This window comes from Anas acuta, chromosome 21, assembly GCF_963932015.1.
Source record: "Anas acuta chromosome 21, bAnaAcu1.1, whole genome shotgun sequence".
In the NCBI taxonomy this organism is placed as follows: Eukaryota; Metazoa; Chordata; class Aves; order Anseriformes; family Anatidae; genus Anas; species Anas acuta.
This window is the reverse complement of record NC_088999.1, coordinates 5625311-5633860: the sequence shown is the minus strand read 5'-3', so window position 1 is coordinate 5633860 and position 8550 is coordinate 5625311. Positions and strand designations below refer to the sequence as shown.

The 8550-nt window shown below is 58.5% G+C and overlaps 1 long non-coding RNA gene across 2 annotated transcripts; it reads right to left on the bottom strand.

Moving 5' to 3' along the window:
* Window positions 1-3785: 3785 nt before the first annotated feature.
* LOC137843151 (uncharacterized) lies at window positions 3786-7079 on the bottom strand. Of its 2 annotated transcripts, XR_011089388.1 has the most exons (6): window positions 6445-7079; window positions 6112-6244; window positions 5730-5786; window positions 5134-5507; window positions 4971-5067; window positions 3786-4208 (listed from the first exon to the last, which is right to left on the bottom strand). It is a non-coding gene; the product is annotated as an uncharacterized lncRNA (long non-coding RNA). The 2 variants fall into 2 exon arrangements; XR_011089387.1 differs by having other exon boundaries at window positions 6112-7079.
* Window positions 7080-8550: the final 1471 nt, after the last annotated feature.

The following is an 8550-nucleotide window of genomic DNA, read 5'->3' as shown; positions in this document are numbered from 1 at the left end:
CTTCAGGATGTGTACGTGCGGGGGGAAGTTCTTGGTTTTTATTTGTTAAACTGGAACCGATACAACTAGAAGGATCTTCACAGAAACAGTTCCACTGCTGTAACCAGGAAGGGAAGAGCTGGTGCAGACTTGGGTTAGCTGTGATGTTAGCAGCTCATTTCCATTGCAGAGGTCGTCCTGGTGGCGTAGGGACTGACCCTCCCAGATCTCTCCACAACACAAATCTGATCAAACCCATGCCCACAAACCGCTGCTGTGTGCGTTGCAATGCCACCTGGAAAACCCAGCTGAAATCCAGCCACTGTTCCTCCGAATTCTCTCGCGAGGCTCCTGTGTAGGTGACCCTGCCCCTGCTTGAGTGTAAGTACAGCTTCCGTGGTTATGTTCACTGTGGTGCTGAGATGGTCGTGAATCATGGGGAACGCTGGTCAGAGTTGTCACTGGTGGGTCTTTGGGTATTTTTTCTCCTTGCACAATCGTCCGCGTCAGGTTACAGCCGCCTGCCTACCTGCGCAGGGGGTGGCTGGCCCTCGGCTCCGCTGTTATTGTGGAATTGCAAAGACATCCTGTGGCTCACCGCTTCCTGGCCTGAAATAGGTTAAATCTTCTCATCAGCTTACTGATCTCTCACACGCAGGTAAGGTCACACACAGGCACCCTGCCTGAAAGTTTGCTGTACTCGGGCAGGGCCAACCAGAGGGGTCAGGGTGGGAAAATCCTGTTGTGAAAGTGAGGAGGCTGAGCTGGGGGTGCTTGCAAAGAGGAGTTCACCGATGTGCTCTGGGGGTAGAGAAGGAGAGCTGCCACCTCTTTGCCTTCCCTGTTATGTTATGAGGTTAAAAGGTCGTTGAATATCGAAGTCAAAGCTTTGCTTCCGCTGTGCAATGAAAGGAAGGGGAAGAGCCCTTCTTTTGGAAGTTGGTGCTGCAGGATAACTCAACTTTCCCTTTCTTCTTTAGAGTATTAAAAAAAAGAAAAAGAGAGAGCTGTGCTGTGGCAGAGGTCAGGGCAGAGACTGCTGCATTCCTGCCTTGATTCCTGCCTTGCCTTCCCACGTGCGGGGGACCCAGCGTGGTCTCAGGGGCTCTGCTCTCCTCGCCCCTGCGCCAGCTGCCCTGGGCCCTTCTTGCTGAACTTCCCCCTGAACCCTCCTGGCTCCCTCCCACCGGGGGATTTCCAGGATGTGGCTGTCTCAGCTCTTAACATTTGAAGGCGTCTTCAGAAGCAAGGAATCTGACCCAAGACTCCAGCCTGGGCCGTGGGAAAGGGGCTGCACCCTGGTGTGTGATGATGCTGCCCGTCCGGGGCAGGCGGTGTCGCACGGAAGCATTTAGAGCACCAGGGCAGAGGGGGAAAGCGATGCAGGAAGCAACCCCCAGCCCTGCAGCAACCAGCTGGAGAGGGTCTGGGTGCTGCGAGAGGGAAGGGAAGCAAGGCTGGGAGGCTGCTGGGTGCTGGGGGTGCTGCCTGTGCAGGTACCTGCCAGCGCTCACCCCTCCGGCTGAGCATTTTTCACCGTGCCTTGGGGTCTGAGCCCTGAACATCCCTGCACTCCCTAAGGCCAGGGTTTGCAAGTGAAAATATTCCCCCTGGGGAGTTGCATCAGGGCAGCAGGAGCACTTTCTCTCTCCTTTCTCCATCCCAGCTGCTCATGGAGCAAACCGCCTGGAGCAGGGGGCAGAGCTCAGCCCCTGGCTGCAGCAGCGGCCAACAAGGAGCGAGAAGCAGCCCCGTGGAGCAGCCCCGTGCTCCCCCCCGGCTGCCTCCCCCGCTCCCCTGAAGGCCCGCATTGCACAAGTGCTTTGGAGTAAATTCAGCATCTGGTTGAGCAATAGGTCAGGAGGATTTGCATGGCGCAGGGGCCCTGGGGAAAGGTTTCCCAGCTCCTGCTCAGCCGGCGAAGGCGCTGCGAGGGCTGCTGGGGAGGGAGCGCTGTGCGAGCGGGGCTGCTGCCAGCTGGTTTTGCTCCTGCCCCTGGCAGAGGCAGGGAGCTGCTCTCCGCATGGGGCTGGCAGGGGATTTCCAGCACAGCCCCAGTCGGTGGCGATGTGCCACGGGTTTGCCTGCTCTGCCTTCAGCCCCAAGGACGAGCTGGGGACCCGTGTGCTGGGAGCTCCTGCAGCTGGGGAAGCCGCCCTGGTGCGGAGACCCCAGGATGGGCAGGTTGGGAGCAGCCCCTGACCCAGCTGGGAAAGGACACATCTGTCCTGGGGCTTGCTGCCGACCACAGGGCTGTGGCCAAGCTGCTTTCCCCATCTGTGCAGGGTTCCCCAGGGGGCTTGCAGATTTCTTTCAGCGCTTCTCAAAGTTCTCAGAGTGACTGCAGGGTGGTCAGTAACATCTCTGGGCAGGTGGAGCTCTGATCTCTTACCAGTACCCACTGCAAACAGGTACCCTGGGAGGTGAAGCACTCGAGAAGGGGCAGTGCCTGAGAATTGACTGTTTCTCACTATTTTGTTGCTTTTCCAGCCCAGAAAGAGGATGAAGGAGAGGCAGTGTCTGCTGCACCCACGTTTGCAGGTGCTGGCCCTGGGAGCTGCATGAAGCGACCAAGCAAACGCCTGGTCTTTGCCCAGGGTCCTTCCTTCCAGTGGCTGCAGCTTTGATCCCCGTGGAGGCGGCTGCTTTGGGGCTGGCGTCATGCAGCAGCAGAGCCCCAGGCGTGGCTGGTTTGCAGGGCCCCACTGCTGCTGGTGTTTCTGAGAAGCGTGGGGCCATCCCACCTGAGGCAGGGTGCAGGAGCCAGGTCAGCGCAGGCTGAGTCAGGCTGCAGCAATGTGCATTGCATCAGGCCCCTGGGTGCAGGGCGCTGCATGGGCACGTCGGGAGGAGCGAGCCCTGCTCACTGCTGTCCCCAACACCTGGGGGAGCAGGGGCTGCAGGGGGGCTGTGCAGTGGATCCCAGGGCTGCAGGGGGGCCGTGCAGTGGACCCTGGAGGCTTCCCAGAACCCTGGGACCGGTGCAGGATCAGGCTGGTGGCAGCCACCGCACAGCACTGCGTTAATTCACGAGCAGCAGCAAACAAATCTGCCTGGGGCTGGCACCGAGAGCAGCATGGAAATACTCCCGAAAAAGCCTCGGTGCTGGAGGCCAGGTCTCGTGGCTGCAGGACGGAGACAAGCAGGGTCATACGCTCGCTGGCTGACCTTCAGAGGGGAGCCAAGGCAGAGCTCTGAGCTCGGGCCAGGTAAACTCCAGCCCACAGCAAGCAGCAGCTGGAGAGAAAACAGATCAAAGTTTTTTTTTTTTCTTTGTCTTTCTTTTCTTTTTTTTTTTTTTTCTTTTTTTTCTGGCCCATCTCAGGGAATTGCATCCACCCTATCTGGGTATTGTTGGGGGCTGGTAAATGCCAAGGGTGGCAGCCGGTGCTGTGCCTGTCGGGAAGGGCTGAGCACGTGGGACTGGAGACACGGCGTGAGCAGTGGGAACCTCCACGGAGGGAGTTTGCCCATCTCCTGGCAAGGAGCGGCTGGTTTGCATAGCCTTCTCAGCAGGCAGGATTATTTCTGTGGCAGGAAGCGCTGCTGCCACATGCTCCTTTGAGCACCACGAGCCCGGCTACGAATTTGCCCTGAGCACTTCCGTGAGTGAATCACGGCGGCGGCACACGCGGGTCCCATCCTGGCACCGGCACCACGTGTTGGAGCCGCGCTGTGCTTTGGGGGGCACCTGGAGCAGGGACCCCCCCCTGCCAGCAGCGGGGGCTTTGCTGCGGGGTGCTGGTGGGGGTGCTGAGAGCCGTCCTTGCCTGGTGGAGTCAAAAAGCTGAGTAATTGGGACAAAGCAGGAGGCTGCTGCCTTTATTTTATAGGGGGCAGAGGAGAGGCTGGGGGGAGCAGTGAGGTTCCTCTCCCCTGTCTCAGGCTGAAGGGGGGGAGGTGGGTTGGCATCGGTGCAGCTCAGCAGCACTCAGGATTGAGCCCCGCAGTGCCCTGTCCCACCCCAGTATCTCATCTCACCCCAAGAAGCTCGTCCCACCCCTGGGCTGAGCCCCTCAGCCCCTCCCTGGGCGCTGGGTCCCTTCCAGCAGGGCCCCGGCTGGGTTGCAACACGCGTGGGGGACGCTGACGGAGCCGCTGGATTTGTCCAAGGAGGAAGTAAACGGGGCAGTGCTGGGCTTTTGCAATCCCTCTGTTGTTCCAGCATCTTCAGCGTGTGAAAGGCGCCGGTGGGGGCTTTTGGAGATCGGGCTCCTTGTTCCTGGAGGCTTCCAGTGAGTTGCAACAGATAAGGGAGATGCTCTGAGCTGGGCTCCCCGGGGAGCACCTACCCCGTCCGCAGTCACATTCAGCCATGGATGTGGGAGCAGTGGGGACGTGCCCTGGGGCAGAGCAGGAGGCAGTGCCCAGCCTGGGGTGGTGCTCAGCACCCAATTTCCTTGCTGGTGCTGGCTGCGGTGGGTGCAGCAGGAGCCACACGTGGCCAGGGCACGGTCCCGTCCCCAAGGCACCATCCTGATGCTGGGTGGGGAGCAGCCTCCTGGCATTTCCATGTTTTTGGGAAATGGGTGCAGTTCTGCTAAATGGGCAGGGCAGGGCAGGGCAGGGCCCGGCTGGCACCACGTGTTGTGGGGTGGAGGCTGGTGCCATGGGTGCGTACAGGGACATGGGAACCTGAGGGGACGGCGCAGTCCTGGCTCTGCTGGGGTGCCTGGGCAGGGCCCCCGGTGCTGAGCAGACCCCAAAGGTATTCAGCTACTGCTTGTCACGGACCCCTGGCCCCAAAAAGCTGCCTGGGAATAGGATGGGCCCTCAGGGCTGCTCCATCCACTGCTGTCCTTTAACAGAGCACAGGGGTGAGCTGGTGCTGTGGGAAAACCGAGCCAGGCTCCCAGCAGTGCCCAGCCACCAGTGCAGGGACTGGGAGCAGCACAGGGGTTACTGAGGGTGCCTCGGGGTGGCAGCCACGCTGTGGGGGCCTTGTTCTTCCCCAAAACACCATCTCCATGACCCGGTGTCCCCACTCCTACCTGCTGGGCCCTCTCCCTCGCTCCCGCTGGCGTTTGGCTCCTCCACATCTCCGGGCACCTCGGGGCTGTCCCCACGGTCCCACGGCGGCTCCTGCAGCTGGGACAGGGCACGAGTGGCTGGGGGTGCCCAGGGACCAGGGGACCCCCCCCGGGGGACACTCACCCGCTGGCGTAGGCCTTGCTGCTCCCGCAGCAGCTCCAGGAACCGGCTGCTCCACAGCAGTTTCTCAGCCCCCAGCTCGGTGCAGAGGAAGCGAACGTCGGCCTCCAGCGCCTCCAGCCTGCCCAGCGCGGCCTCGCTGGCCTCACGCAGCCGCTGCAGCTCCACCGCTGCCCTGGCACCACAGCTCTGCTCCACCAGGGCCCACCCTGCCCCATCCAGCACCAGGGACCCTTCTGCCCACCCCAGACATTTCCCCATTACCCACCTGTGCCCTCAGGTTCCAGCACAGCAGTAGAGGCCCTGTCTTCCTCCTCATCATCCTCCTCGCTCCCCTCGCTGCTGTTTTTCAGCCTCAGCAGCAGCACCGAGCCGAGCTGAAAGCCCCCAGGGACAGCAGGGAGTGACACAGCCGTGGGCAGCTGAGCCCCACAGCCGTCAGCACTGACCCTGAGTGGGGAACCCCATCGTGCCATGCCCCCCCCAGGGACCTACAGCCCCTCTGCCACCACCGGACAGCCACCTGACAGACCGTGGGACCAGAAGGCTGAGGTCTCTCCGCAGCACCTGCAGGTAGTGGGGCACAACTGTGGATTTACCTCCTCTGTGAACTGGAAGGCGAAGTCCCAGCAGCTTTTGTAGCAGATCAGCAGGTACTGGAGGGAGAGGACAGCGGGTTCGAACCCACCTCGGGCAGGGCAGATCCTGGGGCAGGGCACGAAGGCCCCCACATTCCCAGGGCTATAAACCATACGGTGCTGAGAACCAGCACCTCCTGCCCCAGGATCAAGGTCCCACAGCGATGCTGCTGGATGGGGCAGAGACCCCAGCAGCACCAGAACCACAGCCCCCCAGCACAAACAGGTGCTTTCATCCCACAGGATGGGAGAATCAGTCCCAGCAGTGTCCCCACCCTCGTCCCACAGTGTGTTTGGAGCCCCCCATGTGCACGGAAAGGGAAGGAGCCCCCACGGTACCGACCCACGCCAGCCTCCAGAGCCACCGCAGCCCCTCGAGAGCTGTCCTGGAGAGCGACAGGAGCCACCAGCACCCAGTGCCCAGGAGCTGCCTCCACCACAGCACCGGTGGGCTGCGCCGCTTCCCCATGGAGACCCTGTGGATGTGGAGAAGGAGAGGGGACGTGCTGCAGCCCCAGGAGCTGCTGCCTCACTCACCTGCCATGCACCACGCACCCATGGGACACGTGGTGGCAGTGCTACGTGTCAGCACCAGGCTCTATTTGCCCAGTGCCAGGCTCACAAAAAGAAGGGTGAGCACCTGGGGGTCCTGCTCCCCCCGGCTCTGCCCACTTACCCGGCAAAGCAGCCCAGCCCAGCACGGTGCTGCAGGCAGGAGGCTGCCAGGAGAGCTCAGCTGCACCCTGCCAGCAAGCTGAGCATGGCCATGGGGGCTGCTGCTCCTCCTGCCTGGTTGTAGCCTCTCAGCTGCTTGCATGGGATCGATAAATGCCTGCCTAATCCTCTTGGTGACAAAGCTGCGCAGGGGATTAGCGTTTCTCCTGCTCTACCTTCAGTTGCCATAAGGACAGCTGCTGCTTGGCCACCCTGCACTTACTCTGTTCAGGATTCATCTTCAGCAAGCAAAGGACTTGAGACTTCATTTAACTATTTTCAGCTTTCATTAGCATTCAGGTAAGAGCCTGTGCAGCTCTCTGACTCCAACTTCAAGGCAAGTCACTGGCTATCCTGGGAATCTTTAGTCCCCCAGGCTGGTTAAGAAGAAAAATAGAAGTCTTCAGAAAATAAAATAGAAGGTTTAGGCACAACTGCCAGAGTCAGACTTCAGGCTCTGCCTCCCACCGCTTTGTGGGTGACAGCACTCATGTCCCCAGTGATCAGAAGCCCTGTTACATCGGCACCACAGCTGCAGAGCTGTCACAAGCAGTTCTTGCTCCGGGACAAGCAAATCTGCTCCCTCTGCTGGAATAGACCCAGTGGACACTGCAGCCTTTTGATCTCAGATTTTGTGGCAGCCAAAGAGCTGCTGCCCATCAGCAGGACATGGGAGGGACGAGCTGCCTATCAGCAAATCTGGGTTCCTTTAACTACAAACAAAGCATTTCCCATGTAGCCTTTTAGCCCTGCCAGCTGCCCAGGGCTGCTAGCATTAAAGCCTGTCCTAATGAGCAGTGGCTGTCCCCTTGTCCCCTTCCTTTAGGGACAAGCACTGCTGGGGGGCTGCAGGGGCTGCATTTTCACCTCATCCCTGCAGCACCAATACATACCCCAGGGAAAGCAGAGCTGATTGACACTCTGCTGTATAAAGTGCTCGTACATCCAGGTCTCCAAGCTACGTGAGCCCTTTTGCTGTTTCTCTGCAGGGAAATGGTCTGGACAAAAACAGCTTGCCTTGAGGTCAAAGAGGTGGAGCAAGGAACCTCTTGAGTTCAGGCCCTCTTATAAGCCTCGCCTTGGAACAGCAGTATCAGTGTGAGAAAAGCATTTTTTGTACCAAGGCCAAGGAGTCAGAAACCATCAGATAAGTCGTCTTTTTCCTGTAACTATAGAAAAGCAAGGCCTTTTAGGAGTTTTTAGCATTTCCGACATCTTTCATCCCACTGTATATAACCTCTTAAGAGGAACAACTTAAAATACAAAAAAGTAGGACAACTTTGCTGCCCTCCCATTAAGCTATTACATCCCAACTTCCCGACAGATCAGCAGCCGTCAGCCTGACAGGCGTGCCAGCCACTTGCTCTGCTGTGGGATACGGCAGCTCCCACCATGAACAAAGACAGAGCTCCCTCAACCACTGAACCAGAAAACAAACCAGTGAGAACTTCGCTCCTGTGCATTTACCTTCACCCTCAGGTGCTGCACTGACGGGGTGGTTGCGTGTAGGAGTTAAAGCTCTTGCTACAAACAGCAAGGAGCTGCAGGACACAAGACACCAGGAAAGCTGAGAGATAACAGAGCAAAATTAACACCCAGCTGTAACGAGTGCACATGCAAGTACCCAGGGGACTGGAAAGCAAGTGCCCCAACTTTGTGCACAGCACTTTCTGCAATGTCAATGTTTAAGCAAACAAAGGCATTACAGCACAGCTAACTGGTAATATATCATCTTGAGAAAGCACAGCCTACTTCAACAACAACACTTGTATCTTGACTTGGCTGCTGTGAAAAGCACCTACCATTCATCCTGCCGTGTATTTTTTCAGTGGCAATTAAAACTGCTCATCCCTTATCTGTGGGCATTCTTCCAATAGCAGCAAGAACTGACTTACATCCAAGTCCTACCTTAAAGCAGGATTAGTTGAACACAGTCAGAGATTAGCGCCTGGCAATCCTTTCAAGTATTCAATGTTACATCTACCGCAGGAAAGAAAGCACAAGGGATACCTCCAGAGAGTCATGAGACAAGGAACGGCTACTATGTGAAAATGGAAGAACTCCTGCA